The 17296-nt window shown below is 45.5% G+C and overlaps 1 protein-coding gene across 1 annotated transcript in view; it reads right to left on the bottom strand.

The window, feature by feature from the left end:
• PIK3C2G (phosphatidylinositol-4-phosphate 3-kinase catalytic subunit type 2 gamma) overlaps positions 1 to 17296 on the bottom strand; it is a 3221975-nt gene that overhangs the window by 1847415 nt on the left and 1357264 nt on the right. The gene's annotated exons all lie outside the window — the stretch shown is intronic.

Raw genomic sequence — 17296 nt, 5'->3', positions numbered from 1 at the left:
GGACTTTTTGGGGGCTTTTACGACATGGCGGTAGGAGGATTACCGGCATGGCGCTATGCTCGTGTCCGCGTACTCGTAATAGTCTACAATTTGCAGGCTCTTGCGAGGGCGGAGATGCAAATAACGCCATGCCGGTAAATGCCTTTTTTTACCGCACAACGTGTAATGAGGCCCAGAGACTTAAAAAATGCCATAACTTTTTTTCTGGCAGATTAGATGTAGCAGAAGAAAGAGTAGCCAATGTTGAACAACTAAAATGTGATGTCACAGAATTTGAACACAGAAAGCCTAGAGATAATTTACACTTCTATTGGATCCCTAAGAAAATGGAAGGTGATGGCCCCATACATTTTCTTACCAAATGGAACCCCTCCCCTATAGGTATCACTTTTTCACCTCCATTGGAATTGCAGTGTGATCATCGAATAGACCTTGTTTCTCTAGCAACAACACTCCACATAGACCTTTCATTGCTTGCTTCCTAAGGCATCAACAAGCACACCAAACTCTACTAGCTGCCAGAAAGAACTCCCCTGTTCTTTTTCAGGGAAATAGAATCTTCAGGTCTTCAGACTTCTCTGAAATTACTCGAGCCAAGAGAAAACAACTGCTTGATACGAGACCTCTTATGAAGAACCTTGACATCAGATATGGACTACTTGAACCTGTAAAGATAATAATTACCATTCCTGATGGACCTACTAAAGAATTCACTCAACCGAGCAATCTCTTCAATTTGCTTCAATCCCTTAAAGCTACGTCGATGGATACAGCTTCTCTAGACTCTTCATTCAGTTCCTCTAAGTTGGACGCACAACTTCAAACACCTTCTTTCTGAAGGCCAAAGAATCAACATATCAAGTTTACTTCTAATCGCAGCAGATCTGTCTCATCAATTCCCCATGATTCACCTTCTACTTCTACTCATCTGAGAGATAAATCGAGATCTCCCAAAAAAACACAGATCCTGCACTTTCAACTCTACAAACTTGATCGACATAATATTCTTATTACACTCTACCATTATATAGTCAAACCAACAATTTGCCCCATGTTTTTTTTCTGGTTTATCTTTGTTATTATTACATGATTGCTCCATTTGTCACTCTATCTGTTCATGTTTCAATAACTTTGACTTTATTTTCATCTCCTGCTCTTGGCTCCTCTTCACTTATGCTCTGTCTGTCTCTGTACTCTGGTATCCCCCATGATACTCTCTTATTTCCATTCTAACAAAACTCACCTCATCTCTTTTACTACCACTCAGGCTTATATCAACACTAATATATCCCTTACTTACTCTTAATTGTCTTTCCCTCTTTTGTCATGACCCCCACCCTTCTGTTCCTCCCCATGTGCTCCGGTGATACCACAACTTAAGATATTGCTTCACTGGTTAATTACTTATCTTAAAATCATATATATTGGTTTACGCTAATGCATTAGCTTTCACCGTGCACTTCACTTTTGTCATTTTCAACCTTTTTCTTGCAAATGTCTATTAAGCTTGTTACTTGGATTGTCAAAGGGTTAAATCACCCCATTAAACGCAACTAGACAATTACTCAATTTACAAATATTAAAGCAGATATTGCATGTATTCAAGAAACTGATCTTAGCTCGGATAGAGAACACCTCAAAATAAAAGCCTCTTGGGTCAGCCATACACTCTTCTTCAATGTTCTACACAAAAAAGGTGGTGTCTCTATTTTGATCAATGATACACTTCACATTCATCAATGAAGAAAAAGATTCTGAAGGCCGTTGGATCATTATAGAAGCTATTAACAACTTGCCAGTAACTATAATCAATGTCTATTTACCAAATGCCTCTAACCCCCTTTTCTGGTCCAATTTCAATCTAAAGCTTGCTCAGAAGAGTCCAGATAGACTTCTCTTATGTGGAAATGTCAACCAAGTTTTTGACTTTATCCTTGATCACAAATCTACCTCCAATTTTGTCAATTCCAAATCCTGCAATAGTTTCCTTAACTTGCTACAAAATCTCAATCTGATTGACTGCTGCCACTTTTGTCACCCAGATACAAAAGATTATACTTTCTATACCCCCGCTCCCACCACGCCTTTTCTAGGTTGGATTATATTTTTTTAACCCTTCACTAGCCTCCACTATTGTTAATTCTGAGATTGGCCCCATAACTAATTTCTCCTTAAAGACAGATTCTTCATTGACAAAACCAACTCTTTTATTGAAGAGCTATTTCTCTACCATTGTCCAGAACATACCTAACTCCATGCACAATAGTTCGTATGCTTTCAAAGCCTCCCACCGTGGGTTTATAATTCGATTCCCTGCTATTAAAAAACGGCAATCTGATTAAACGCATAACACACTATTACCCTCAATGAAAGATCTTGAAAGGTTGCACTATGCTAACTCTGATCCTAATGTTGCAAAAGCTCTCACGAATAAACACATCAAATTTAACAAACTTTGTACTGATAAAGCTGCTAACTCTATACTTCGATCTAGATCCAAATTATACAGTGGATCCAACAAAGCCTGAAAAATGTTAGCATCCTAAAAAAGAAGAAAAATCGCTCATCACCCATATCATGAATATTTACGTCTCAACAAACATTTGGAATGATGGCTCAGACCTCTTTAAGTCACCTCTGAGGGCGTTTGCCCAGCCTTAGTTAATGCCAAACACATTCAAACTTTCATTCGGACTGTGGATCTGAGTATGCAATTAATAACAAATAAGGCAGCGCATTGTCTGCCTTTGCCTGTTTTACTATTCCACTTTGGAAAATGTAACAAGCGTATCAGTAATCAGCTTATTAGGAATATCTCATAATAGTATGTGTGCTTTCTTTTCGAAAATAACTAAAGGGCTACTGCCTCTCCCCCTGCAACCTTCATCTCGTTGCTTACTAAACTATGTAGCACTTCTTTTTGGATAGCAGCAGAGATCAGCATAATTACATCATTCAGTATATCATGCTGCTACATTTGGCTTCTGAAGTTTGTTCTGCGCCCATTGCTCTAGTCTTTTGTTAAATGTGACCAATGATAGTGCATCTAGTTTCTGGATTCCGAATCGTCCAGCCATCAACGTTCAGTTTTGCTAATGCCACGCCCCTGGGACGATATGCCCAGCCATGGTTTTGGGTCTACTGAGCGCAGAAACCCAAGCTACACCTCACTAACAATAGCCAATGAGCCGGAAACATGTCTAGGGATGCATGTCGCTTCATGCAGATGGGATGTAACCTAGCAGTTTCGCCTGGTTTGCTGCTTTTGTAGTGTGAGCAAGCCTAACTTGTACATGGCCTTTTCCCCTCTGGCGTGGCATGCTGAAAATTATGGTCTGGAAGGTTCCTCAGAGCAACGCCAGAGGGCATGATTCATGTAAAAACTTCCAGTCATTACACTTCTGTTTTGCCACAATGGTCTGTCCCAATATCGGCTAGCTGCATGCATTAACCAGCATTCAAAAAGCCTATTGTTTTGGCCTTTGTATAGGCATTCACAATTTTACATCTATTTCTGTAGTTGCATAATTATTTCGAAAACTGCCATAAAAATCCAAGTAGAATAAATACGCACCAATACTAAAAAAAACACTAACATTCTAAAAGAATAACACAAATATGACCCTGCCGGGGATCTATGTTATAATACCAAAAATAAAATAACGAGGGCAAAAAAAATAATATTATTTTTAATCTATATAGGGAAAAGCCTTTTCTTTTTTTTGCACTTTTTCCATTTTAAATGTGGGGAAGACCCCCACAACCCTTATACATTCCCCCTACCTTAATGTATTCCCTTTCCCCATCCGCATCTATTTGTTTGGGGAAAAAGGTGAAAAATAAATGGGATACAAAATATTCACCCTTTCCAGCCTTGTTAATTTCAACTTTATTTTATTCAGGTGATACCGCTTACCAGAACCAGTACATACATAGTGGCTTTCTAATTACATATCTCTCGAATAACTAAAGCATAATGAGTAAGGTGCATGTCCATATTTTGATGTTAACCACTCCTACAATTCCTTATACATATACAGTTCATATGATTTCATCATCTGTTCCAAGCCCTAATATCGATAGTTCATGTGAAGTGCACATGCTGAATATAAGGGTATCCAGTGAATACCTCGTCAAGGAAAAAAGCCATCAGGGTGAAGAGGAAGTGTCAAGTATCGTCCCCACTGCAGTTGCCCCCCTCCCTTTGCCTATTGAGTTCACATTAAAGTATGAGACGTATGAAGAACAGTTAAATCAGCAGAGAGCAGCACATGGCTCTGCCCAGTACCTATCAGGATGACAGCACCTATTAATGTACCGACACCTAAGAAAACCTGGACAGTAAGGTATCCATTAGAAAAGCCATACCTACATTCTAAACAATATGATGGTTGTCTGAATAAAATACCGGAAGAAACAAAGAAGATAATGAAGGAAGATGATTGGTGACGTAATAAGAAATTGGACTGACACACATAAAGAAGATCTAATGAACTGAGAATAATGTCAAGAGACGAAATATCAAGGAGATACCATGGTTAAGTGACATCTTGAGCCCAAGGTGAAGAAGTTGATGTCAAGATGAAGAAACCTATGCCAGATTCACGATGCAGATATTTAGTTAGTTTAAATATGTACAGATGCAAGTAACTGCAAGAGGCAAAGAAATCGTGAAGCTTGCTTATGCTAAATAGTCGAAAGATTGCGGCAAGCACCAACTTTTACAAGTATATGCTTCAAGAAGCACTTTATGTATGAATGAAAATCCACTACGTATATTAGCAGAATTGAAAAAAGGTTACAAAAGTCCTCAGAAGGAGTGTGGCGCAGTAAAAAAATCGAGAATCAAGACAGAGCAAAACTCAGCTAAGGATTATCTGGCTGGAATGAGTCAACACTGCATACAATTAAGGAGGGAAGAGACCTGAGGATCCTGTTCAGAAAGGTCAAGATAAGCCACAGACGTCAGAGAACTGGTAGAATTAAATCAAATATACGAAAAGAGACGGAGAAAAGCCGATTTCACAGTGTCCAGTCAGGTGACAAATGCAGGCTGGAAGGGTGAAACTTTCACACCTATGCATGGATCCCCACCATGCCTGTACTCCTTAAAAGTTCTCAGAGCACAGAGCAGACTCAAGGCCAAACTACAAAGCAGTAATTGACACAGGACTACTGAGGTGATGATTGATTGTAGTATAATTGGTGGGAAGCAGGGGTGCAGACGAGCTTCTCTGCATCTGGATGTTCGTTCTGTGTGCTGCTAGACGTAGGTGGAAAAGTATGAGTGCAGTTGATGCTAACCCAATCATAGTGGACCATGTAATCTAGGGTCCTATAGTGAGTAGAGCCAATGGGATGTCATACTTTTATTGATGTTCATAGTGGCCATTTTGAAGGGAGGGCTTAGTTTCCCCACCTGACATTGATTATCCAATCCCCTTTCCCTGTTACCATATACAGATATAGTACCTATGTTCAGTTACCTTCCTATAACCAATCACATTGCATGTTAGGTTTTTAAGGTTGCCACGTAGAATGAAGTTAGTACGTGCGCAGGTTGCATGTCAGCAATGATGCATTTTTGCTATGCATATTGTGTTTTTTCTAAAAGTAAAGAGAGCGAGAAGATCGAGCATTTGCTGATGTTCGTTGTATTCACCGCTTTATGAACTTGTCATTAAACAGACTCATTTTGCCATACTATTGAGTTCTCTTAATTATTTGATGCATGAGTATGAATCTGCCTCGCCATCTATCTCAAGGGTACTGCTACTCATCTTAAAGGGCTGTTTGGAGATCATCCAGTTCACTTGGTAGCAGAGGATGGTTAGATTAGATAAAGATACCCATCAACCGTCGACATAAGTAATTTCGAGTCCTCTGCAATATCACACGTCCATTGCCATCCGGTTGACAGAACGAGAAGCTCCCCGTGGATAGATTAATAAAAATAAACCTGCAGATTAGGTGTGACAGGTTCCTTGTTTTCCCCCAAAAACCCTTCTCAGTTCTACGAGTAGCAGAACCGATGAGCGGCACCGAGAGGCGGTAAAGAAGGCGGTGATCCCGAGGGTACGTAGATGAAAGACATGCGAACAGTAACTAAAAAAGACAATGTTTTGGCAAAGCAGGCATTCTTAGAAAACAAATAAGGGAAGGTAACGGAGGGAGGCGGGATAAAAAATAACGTCAGAATAAAGGTATGATATAAATATAAGGGCAAAGATATTGACTCGAGTGTGGCCGAGCAATATAAAGAGTTATCGGGAGTGTTGCCGCGATAAGAATACACGGCCAGTTCCTAGATTTTAAAGAATGCTAGCAGAAGTACTTATCTAAAATCCTGATTGATAGGATGACATAGGAGTTTAAAGGCAATCCGAAAGAGATAGGCTTAAATTCCATATCGGAATAAACATAGGGGTAAGATGCGTTTGAGAGAGCAGACTGCATAAGATTTATGTGGCCGGCCAGAGTTTGGCTGTTTGTTTTAAGTGTTTGAATAAAACCGTGACATCAGTCAAAAACAGTTTTTATGTGAAAAAAGGTATGAAAATTGCACAATTGTAAAAGGAAATTATTGCATGACATGGATTTATGGTTGTTTTTTAGCAAGATTAAAATAAAAAATATTGTTGAAAAAACAGGATTGGAGCTTGCAACGATTGGTGCTCGCTCATATTGTTGATTGTTGAAGACGCAATTGTAATGAAGTGTGAATTGAAAAAAAATAAGCAAGTGTTATATGAATAAGGGATAAACGAGTTAAGCATGGAAGACATCACTCCATTAATACACATGTGTAAAAGTTGCCAAAACACGCACCTAAGCTTAAACACTACAATGCGGAATGGGTTAAAGGGACCGCAGACAAACTTTTTATGCCGTGGCCCCAAGGAGGATCGTTATCTAAAATGGTCCTGCAACATATGACAACATATTTACATGCCACATACACTGGCAAAAAGTTAGACACGCTCCTGGCTAGTTTAGAACTTTGGAAGATGTACCAGGAAGAAAGGGAGGAGGAGCCACTGTTAGATTGGATGCTGAATATATGCAACGAGGGGGGTGAAGAGCCCTCTGCGCCACAGGCTCCGTCTGAAATAAAAAATGAAGCTAGTAAAGATAAAGGATTGTACCCATTAAGGGAACTTAAAGCAGCAACGGGATATAGCAACCCATCATATAAGTCACCTACGCAAAGTAGTGACGAAAGCCCAGAGAAAGACAGGGAAAGCAATATTACCTTCAAAGTCCCGAGGGACAAGGAGAGATGCGAAAAGGAAAAAGCTGATCAAGCACAAGCCAGTACATCTCTAGGTATGGGTAGAGAGGTAAAGAGAGGGAAAGGAGATGATGATAGAACTGATGAGATGGCATTTACACAGAACGAATGGATGGGAGGTCAGATTTTACTAATACTCGATGGTAAAGGCATTGAGGACATGAGACAAAGGGGAGAACGAGATGAACAATAGAGAAAGGATAAGGAGAAAGGACAACTGAGAGATGAACAGGCCAGAAAACAGGAAAAGGCGGAACAACAAAGAAAACACAATAATAAACAGAGAACAGCTGATGATCAGGAAAGAATAGAACAAAGGAGAATAGAAGAACAAAAGATACGAGAGAAAAGAATAAAAAGACAGAAATATGAAGGGCAAATGAACAATGAGATACTAGGAAAAAGGAGGAAGTCCGGGTTAGAGAGGAAGCGAGGAAGCATAGAGAATTTGATGACGACATAGAACTCAAGCGAAGACAGAGAGCACATGATCTCAAGTATGTGGAAAGAGAGGTTCGAAAACCCGATCCAGTGGTACAATGGGAAGATATAGAAGAATTCTTTCCTGAGTAAGATTCAGTACCAGGCACGTTTAGAGTAAATCTAGAAGATTACTTTGACACCAGAAGCATCAGAGAGGCAATCGATAGGATATATGATGAGATGGGACTAGGAAAAGTACCCCAAGGAAAAGTGTCATGCCTTCGGGTCGTTCCTCCGGCCATGTCCCGACACCCAGTCTGGTAGCCCGTCCCTCCCATTCACCTGTCTCCCGGGGCTCACGCAGGCAACCCAGTTTGGCTCGCGCGCTAGCAAGACAAACACCATACACCCTACAGTCGCGGTTGCGGCCGTTTCTCCATTGGCAGTTGCCATGGAGATTAGGCCACCGCTCGAACAGTAACACACTCGCTCGTACCGTTGTGGCCCGATCACGTGACCCGAGGAGACGGTCACGTGCCCCAGGTTCGCAGTCACGTGACTCCGTTTAGTGTCATGTGACCAGGAAGTAGACGATATTTAAGCAGTGCAGTGCCGGTACACTACGCTTCACAGCTGGTTTACCTGGAAACACTGTTTGGCTTACTTACCCATGTTGCTTACCTGGCTTCCTTGGACCTGGCTTTTGTTTTCTGGACTTCTTGTGGATCGCGCTTGGCTATTTCTACATCGGCTCTTCTGTTCATCACGGCTCCTGACCTCGGACTGAACTACGGACTTCCTTTGGATCACGTTTTTGTTCTTCCCTTTGGTTCGGACGGCTCTTCCTGGCTTCAGACCTTTTTCTGCAACGGACCTCTCTTGGGCCTCCCTGATTGCACCTCTGCACGGGTAATCTCACATTCCAGTTGGTGGCTGCCATCTGATTACCTGGGGGCCCTCTACAATACCTACACTCTCCAGGTGGAGACTGGCGAAGAACATCCAGACCTATCCCGCAGGGTGGGTCCTTTGCCTACGTGAGTCCCGGAACCATCCTCCCGTTCAGGTTCACCATCCCTTTCATCAGATCCCCGGTAAGACTCTGATTGTCTTCTGATTAATATATGTAGTATCCTGTCTGCTTGGTATATAATCATTGCCTTTTTTCACAGCTGCCTTGGGGTTCCTAGTACTTCGGTTCCGGCTCCGGATTATCTCCACCTGTGGCCTCAAAGGTTGCACAGGGAGTGAAATAGTGGTTCTCCCTGTGCGGCATTTGGGGACGGAGGTCTCCTATATCTTCACGACTCTCAACAAGAGACAGACTGTGAAGCCTGTCGTGTAAGATATGGAGGGTGCCGCTGAAGACCCCCTGGCCGCTGTCATCCAAGCGATCACGGTACTACGGGCCGACATGGTGGCTGCTAATACAGCGGTCCATCAGCGTCTTGACCTGTTACAGAGCACCCAACATCCCTTACCCGTGGACCCGGAGCTCAGAGACGCCCCTCCAGCACCGATACCCCTTGCACACCCAATCCCGATTCCCTCGGCTCCCGTTCCGGTGGTCCTGCCTTCTCCCTTTCCTTTGGCTGCCCCAGAAAAGTTCCATGGGGACCCGAGAAAGTTTAGGACCTTTCTCAACCAGTGTAAGCTGCACTTTTTGTGTCGACCCCTTGTTTTTCCAGATCCTACCACCAAGGCGGCATTCACTCTCTCTCACCTAGCTGGCACGGCTGCTGCTTGGGCAAACTCGCTGTTAGAAACCGATCATCCTGCCCTCTATGATTTCGATCAGTTAGTATCAGAGATGTCCCGAGTGTTCGACACCAGGTATAAAGCACAATCCCACGATCTAGAACTGCTGGACCTGTCCCAGGGTAAGGGCTCCCTTATTGAGTACATTACACGATTTAACCAACTGGCAGCAGAGACCTCATGGCCCGAAAGTAAGAGATCGGTAATGAGAAATAAACTGACTTCCCCGATCGGAGATTAGTATGGACGGGAATCCATGCAGACGGATGATATTTTCGAGGAATTCCTTGGCAAGAACAAAAGCTGAAGGTAATCCTTTCAACGGAATAAAATGGGCCATCTTGGAAAATAAATCCACCACAACCAGAATAGTATTGTATCCATTACAAGAGGGCAGGTCCGTGATAAAATCTAGTGACAAGGTGTGCCAAGGTGCTGGTGGAATGTCTAAGGGTTGAAGAAGACCGGCGGGTTTTGTTTTTTTACCTTTGTTTTGGGCGCAAACTCCACAGGACATCACAAAAGATTTAATATCCTTTCGCCAGGACGGCCACCAGAATTGTCGTTTGATTTTTTCCTCTGTTTTGGCAATGCCAGGATGTCCTTCCATCAGAGTATCGTGATGACGGGAAATAACCAGTTCTTGCAATTCCTTTTCTGGGAAAAATAAACGTCCTTGGAAGTAAGGTAAGCCATCGTTGATTGAAAAGGCAGACCCCCTTTTGATCCAATCCTGCAAGGCTGAAGAGTCCAGGAATAGTTTTACCCGTGCTTGAATGTCTTCAAGGGTTTGTAAAGTGGTTATCCCCAAGATTCTTTGTTCGGGAATTATCGGCACAGGTTCTGAGTTTGTGTCCATTTCTCCCATTCCAATTCGAGATAGCGCGTCCGCTTTGCCATTCTTACAGCCGGGATGGTAAGTGATTACAAAATCGAACTCAGCAAAGAATAAAGCCCATCGGAGCTGTCGTGAAGACTGAGCCTTGGCAGTTTTTAAATATTGTAAATTTCGGTGATCAGTGATCACGGTGATGGTATGCCTGGTGCCAAGAAGATAATGCCGCCAAGCCTTAAAGGCGGACTTAATGGCTAATAATTCCTTATCGGTGATTGCATAATTTATCTCCGGCGGCAAGAACTTTCTGGACCAAAATGCTACGGGGTGCAGTTGGTTGGTTTCGGGGTCTCTCTGAGACAGGACAGCTCCCATGGCTAAGCTGGATGCGTCGGTTTTGACTATATATGGGAGATCAGGACGCGGGTGTTTCAAAATAGGTGCGGACGTAAATTTAGCTTTTAATTCCTGAAAGGCCTGTTCAGCTTCCTCAGTCCATTCAAAACGTTTATTCTTCCGCAAGAGTGCAGTGATGGGTTGCACCACCCGTGAAAACTCTGGGATAAACCTGCGATAAAAATTGGCAAAACCAAGCATGCTTTGGACACCTTTCACCGAACTAGGTGATGGCCATTTGAAGATGGCATCCACTTTCCGTGAGTCCATTCGGACCCCTTTAGGTGTCAGGATGAATCCAAGAAACTCAACCTCGGTGGTATGGAAAACGCATTTTTCCAGCTTTGCAAACAGTTTGTGCTGGCGCAATTTCTCAAGGACGGCCCTGACATGCTTTCTGTGATCTGATTCCGAAGAGGAGTACACCAGAATGTCATCGATATACACGACAACACAGACATCGATGAGTTCCCGAAGGACATCGTTCATGAAGAATTGGAAGGCAGCAGGCACGTTGCACAACCCGAAAGGCATCACCTGGTATTCGAATAGTCCATATTTTGTACGGAAGGCCGTTTTCCATTTGTCGCCTTCTTTTACTCGTACCAGATGATAAGCCCCCCGGAGATCTAACTTGGTGTATATGCAAGCGTCCTTCACCTGGTCAAAGTGTTCAGGGATCAAAGGCAGAGGGTAACGATTTTTAACAGTTATCTGGTTCAATGCGCGGTAATCGATACAAGTTCTAAGGTCGCCTTCTTTTTTTGGCATGAAGAACAAAGCCGAGGATGCCGGAGACTTTGACAGGCGAATGAAACCATTGGCTAGGTATTGATCTAAATATTGTCTCAAATGCAGATTCTCCGGCTCAGTAAGGGCATAAATCCTGCTACAAGGGGGTTGTGCACCGGGCACCAGATCGATTTGGCAATCGTACGATCTGTGAGGAGGTAACGTGTTGGCCTGTTCCTTTTGGAAGACGTCCTGAAAGTCTTGGTATTCTGGAGGTAGTTGCATGGAGACAGAGGTTACTGATGCTAGACTGATCTTCAGATTTTCTGGGTAGCAGGTTCGTGCACACTCCGGAAAGGTTATTCTCTTCGCTCGCCAATCAATTCGAGGATTATGTGTCTCTAACCAAGGGATTCCGAGAATAACCTGAAACTGTGGAGCCTTGATTACATCAAACACAACTGCCTCCCGATGGCCGTCCGGACCTACAAGTGTCACCTCAGCTGTGGAATGTGTTACCGGTCCTGAGGCAATTTCGGTTCCATCAACTGTGGGGATGACATCTTTGCTGGTTTTAGGACGCAGGGGGAGGTTAATCCTGGAGACCAATTCACGATCCACGTAGTTTCCTATAGCCCCACTATCGATGTATGCCTTTATTGCATGCAACCGCTTAGGCTGTTCCGGATCTACGAGGACCATTGGCACAGTGAAATGCGAGGTCTGAGAGTTTGTTTTCAAGCTCGGCAAGCAGACCCCTACGCTTGTCGGGCGGGGTCGTTTCCCGATACAGAGGTTTCATGGATTTTATCAGCAGCTCCTACCACCTTCCTGGGCGGCCTTGCCGGGCAATCTCATAGAAAGTGTCTAGAGGATCCACAATAAAGACATAAGTGCATCTGCCGTCTTCTTTCACGTACCTTTTGAGTTAAAGGTCCTTTAACTCCTCCGATTTGCCTTGGCTCAGAGGCTTCAGCCCCCTTGAGGTTAGCGTGGGTCTTGACTAACACCCGGGTCTCAAACTTGGACCGATCTGCTTTTCTGTTTTGCAGTCTGTGATCCAATTGGACCACTAAGTCTATATATTCTGAGCATTCTTGGGGCGGATTTACAACTTGGGCCAGGACATCTTTAAGTTCTCTGCGTAGACCTCGATAAAATAACGTGATTCTTTTATCCTCTGGCCACCCAGTTTCCACAATTAGTCTATTAAAGGTTGCAATGTAGGAAAGGAGGTCTTGATTGCCCTGTCGCAGAGATAGAAGTTCGTCATCTAGAGCCTGCCCCTGGGAGTGACGAGCAAATAACCTTTCCATGCTTGCTTGAAATCCTTGAAAATCACGAAAAATCGGGTCATCTTGAGTTACCAGTGGAACTGACCAATCGGCAGCACTGCCGCTGAGATATGACAATACAAAGGCTACCTTTGTCTGGTCATTAGGGAAGGCCCCAGGTCTGCACAGGAAATGCAAACGACACTGATTCGTGAATACGGCGAATCATTTGGGGTCCCCAGCAAAGCGTTCGGGTGGGGCCAGCGGCATGTTTCCAGGTAGATTAATCTGCACCGGGTTACTGGAAAGCACAGGAGCGGGGTTCCCTCCGGAACCGGGTAAAGGAGTTTGTCCAGCTTGACCTTGCAAAAGCTGTCTAGCCAGGTCATCAGCTCTTTCCTTTGTTACAATCACTTCCCTCCTGAGAGCATTAGTCTCTTGACGGGTGGTGTGTACTTCGGCCCGTAATTCCCCCAGTAGTTGGGCCAACTGGTCAGTCTCAGAAATTTCCATAGCGCCTGGGTGGGAATTTGTAGGAAGGCTTCGCGTTCTGTAACGCTCACCTGGCTCCCACGGAGGCGCTGGTCTGGTCTGGGTTGCTGTGGCCTCTTCAAGCGTGATGCGCAGAATTCGGACCACCGACTGAACAGGACCCCCATATCTTGCTTGTCTGGCCCGTAGGAATATCCTTCTGCAGATGAGAAGCAGGTGTTAAAATCCATGGCGGTAAGGGACCTTGTTGTTAATTACGCCACCGTAATTTACGGTGGCGTAATTAACGCCTTCCCCACTCCCATTATGCCCTATGGGGCAAAAATGGGAATGGGGAAGCGTAAATGGGGATTGGGGATTTACCGCCCCGCCAACCTCGGAATGGGGCGGTAAGTCCGCCAACCACCATGGCGTAAACATAGTTTACGCCATGGTGGTAAAGGTACGACCCAGGCGGTAACTTACCGCCTGGGTCGTAATGAGGCCCATAGTCATTTATTCTTAATACTTATTCTTACTTGATATATTTGACTTCCTTGAAAAGTGTATCGGGCCGATTCATGGAATAAATGTGCGCCGAAAATGCGAGCGCAAGCGTGAAAATCGCAGCGCACGCGTGCCAAAGCCGTGCACATCGATTCATGGAATTCAGTGCGCGTGTAAATCCTGGGATGTGCGCTAAATTCTTGGTTGGCGCACGCGGGCGCACATGTCATTAAACGGCGTGCGCTATGCGCACAGGGAAAGCGCACATAGCGCAGTGCACACAACAAAAGTGGGCGTAACACGGGGCGTAACACACGGAATGGGGAATAAGGCGTGAAAATGTGGGCGTTACGAGGGAAGTAAAGGAGGTAAATGCTCGCAACGCCCACACGCGCGCCAACAACACGTATTCATGGAATCAAACAAGGGAAAGGCGTGCTCCAAAAAAGACGCGCTAATCCGGAAACACGTACGCCAGTAGGAAGCAGGCGTAAGCGGCCCCGCGCAGCATAAAAGTGTGCGCAAACAACAAACAAGCTCAGACGCTACGATGAATATACCGTTCCTCGCAGCAGAGGTCGTGGGACACCGCAGGAGGAGGAGGATAGCCAGGCCCCGCATTTTTTTACCCAGGACCAGCCTTATTGGGATGCCTGATGACCAGGTGTATGGGAGGTATAGGTTTCCACCACACATAATCCTAGACCTGGTGAGGGAGTGGGAGGATGACCTCACATCACCCACCCTGTGCTCGCAAGCACTGAGCCCCTTGGAAAAGGTGCTCAATGTACTGCACTTCTTGGCTACTGGTTCATTTCAGCGGACAAGTGCCATAGTGGGGGGGGTCTCACAGGCCACGCAGTCACGCTGCCTACACCAGGTGTTGGCAATCATCACAGCGCGCCCCTCAGTCTGCAGGCACATATACATGCCCAGAACACCTGCAGAAAGGCAGGCTGTTGTCCAGCAATTTTATGGGGTGGCACACTTCCCCAAAGTCCTAGGTGCCATTGATTGCACCCATGTGGCTCTACATCCACCCAGGGCCACTGAGCACAGCTATCGGACCTGCAAGCACTGGCATTCCATCAACGTGCAGGTTGTATATGATGCCAAAGGAATCATCACCTCAGTAAATGCCAACTATGTGGGTCCAGCCATGATAGTTTCATATTCAGAATGTCAACCCTAAACCAGGACCTGGAAGCTGGCCGGCATGGCGACACATGGCTAATTGGTGAGTATAAATGCCTCTGCACATGCATGCATGTCAGAAACTGAGAAATGGGAAAACCCCACTAATGACAACCATTATCACCTCCCTAGGGGACAGTGCCTACCCTCTGAGTACTTACATGATGACGCCAATTCGGAACCCCACCACACCATCCGAGGTAAGATACAACACAGCCCATATTGCAACCCGGGGCATAGTGGAGCGCACATTCGGAGTGCTCAAGTCACGTTTTCGCTCCCTTGACCGCTCTGGTGGGAAGCTGCTATATGTGTCCCCAGTAGTGTGCAGGATCATAGTGGCAGCATGTGTCCTGCACAACGTTGCAACCCGCCGGGGCGTGCCGGTGGACATGGTGGTGCCCCCACATCCCCAACCTGCGCATGGGAGGTGAAAGGGCACATGGTGAGGCAGCCCGTACCCAGCTTGTGGCAAATTACTTCACCTAAAATCCCACAGCTGCGTAGTGCACAGAGGCCTGGCACATACCAGCTAACAATCAATGATGATGACAAAAGGGACAGTCAACTGTCACAACCATACCAGCCTGAGATTGTTCACCAGGAAGTGTTACATTGTGTGCATCCCTACCTACTTAAAAACACCCAACGCTGTGTCACAAGAAGACACACATTCATGCAGCAGGAATGACTACCCCCTTGCAAAATACCACATCAAAATAGTACCATGTCACCCAACCCCTACCCATCTCAGCGACCCAACACACCATGCCATGGCATGCAATGTGAAAGCAACCAAATGAATGCACAACACATGTCCATAATGTAAACAGGTTACAGACAATATGTGCTCAGCAATCAATAAGAAATAGCACACATGAACAAATACTTACCAGCAACACAAAACATCAGTTCAGGATGAAACCGTGTCAATATATGACAGTAAAAAATTGAAGTAGTGCAAGTCTCACAACCTGACTAAGGCAGCACATCGAACCCTTCCAACTGCAGAGTGTTGCTGTCAGGCAATTGTCTCAGTGTACTGCATACAACATGAACTGCATCTGCAAAGGAGACGGCCTTGTGAAGACATGAAGAACCTACATGTAAATAAGGAGAAAGACATGGATGCACAAGCACATATCAATACACCATGCAGTGTAGAATCCAACAACAATCCCCACTAGGGATGTACACACAGTTTTGACTACAGACTGCCCACACAACTCATGGGAGCCCAATGTCACTGTGTAAGTTACTGTCACTTGGTCACACCCTTTGCAAGCCCATGGAAAGGGGAAGCAGGAGGGGTGGGTGTGTCAGGAAACTAAGCATCTAACCCAAAGACAGGACAAGCCTGCATGTGCCCAGCTGGAATACACAGTGGATGCCCACGGGAGTACCACACAAAGCAACACACTGTAAAACAAAAATCTATAAAAAATATATATCAAAAATGGCCATGTGTGGACTGGGGAGAGGGAGGCCACCCAGGAAGTTCAAGGTTCAGGGTGCACCCCAACACCCACATGCGTGGATGTTGAGAAAAACAAAACCTCCATGGACTCATGGCCTGCACAGCTATGCTACAGTGGGAGAACTGCCGTCGCTCTCTTCGCCCTCTGCTGCTACATCAGGAGGTGGCCGTGATATGGGAGGCAGCCCACGCAAAGCCCTGGTATGGTCCTCCATGGCAGCAAGCATGCAGGTCTGGAAGGTTTGGTTCTGCAGGATGATGGTACGGAGATCCCCATGCCCGCATTTCTGCCTGCATGGCCTCGCGTGATGCCTAGATCTCTTCATGGGTTGCCCGGAACTCAGCCGAGAGTGAACATGTGAGCTGCTCCAGCTGCGGTTCTGATCTAAAATTCCAGGAAGCCTTAAGTTCACCCAGAGTATCTCTGAGGAACCCATGTTCTAAGCTCAGGGCTTCCCTGTGGGCCTGTGACTCTACAGGTATGGCTTCGTGCAGAGCCTCCAGTCAAGCCCGTCTGTCCCTGTTGGACGCCAACATGTCCTCCCTGTGTGAGTGGCAAATGGAGTCTGTTGCCTGCTCCTGGAGCTCCATCTGCCGTTCGGGGGGAGAATGGAAGTGGCCACCCTATCCATTGCCTGAGCCATCATTTCACACGATGCTCCCTGTTGTGCTGCAATACTGTACATGGAGTTCTCCCACACTGTATTGCCTGGTGGCGCACGGGCACCGCGTTGACGGGCACCACACCTGTTTGGGGCAAGGCGATCTGCACCTTGCTGTGCTGGCACTGCCTGAGGCTGCAGGACTGCATTCCTCCTTTGATCTGCTGGCCCAGGAACAGGAGCAAATATTGTGGAGTGTGACCCTGAATCCGTAACCGCCAAAGGCAGACTTACCAACACTGAAATCCCCATAGAGGGGTGTACCCCCGGTGCAGG

The sequence above is a fragment of the Ambystoma mexicanum genome, chromosome 12 (assembly GCF_040938575.1).
Source record: "Ambystoma mexicanum isolate Mex_15411 chromosome 12, UKY_AmexF1_1, whole genome shotgun sequence".
Taxonomy (NCBI): Eukaryota; Metazoa; Chordata; class Amphibia; order Caudata; family Ambystomatidae; genus Ambystoma; species Ambystoma mexicanum.
This window is presented reverse-complemented; position numbering and strand designations above follow the sequence as displayed.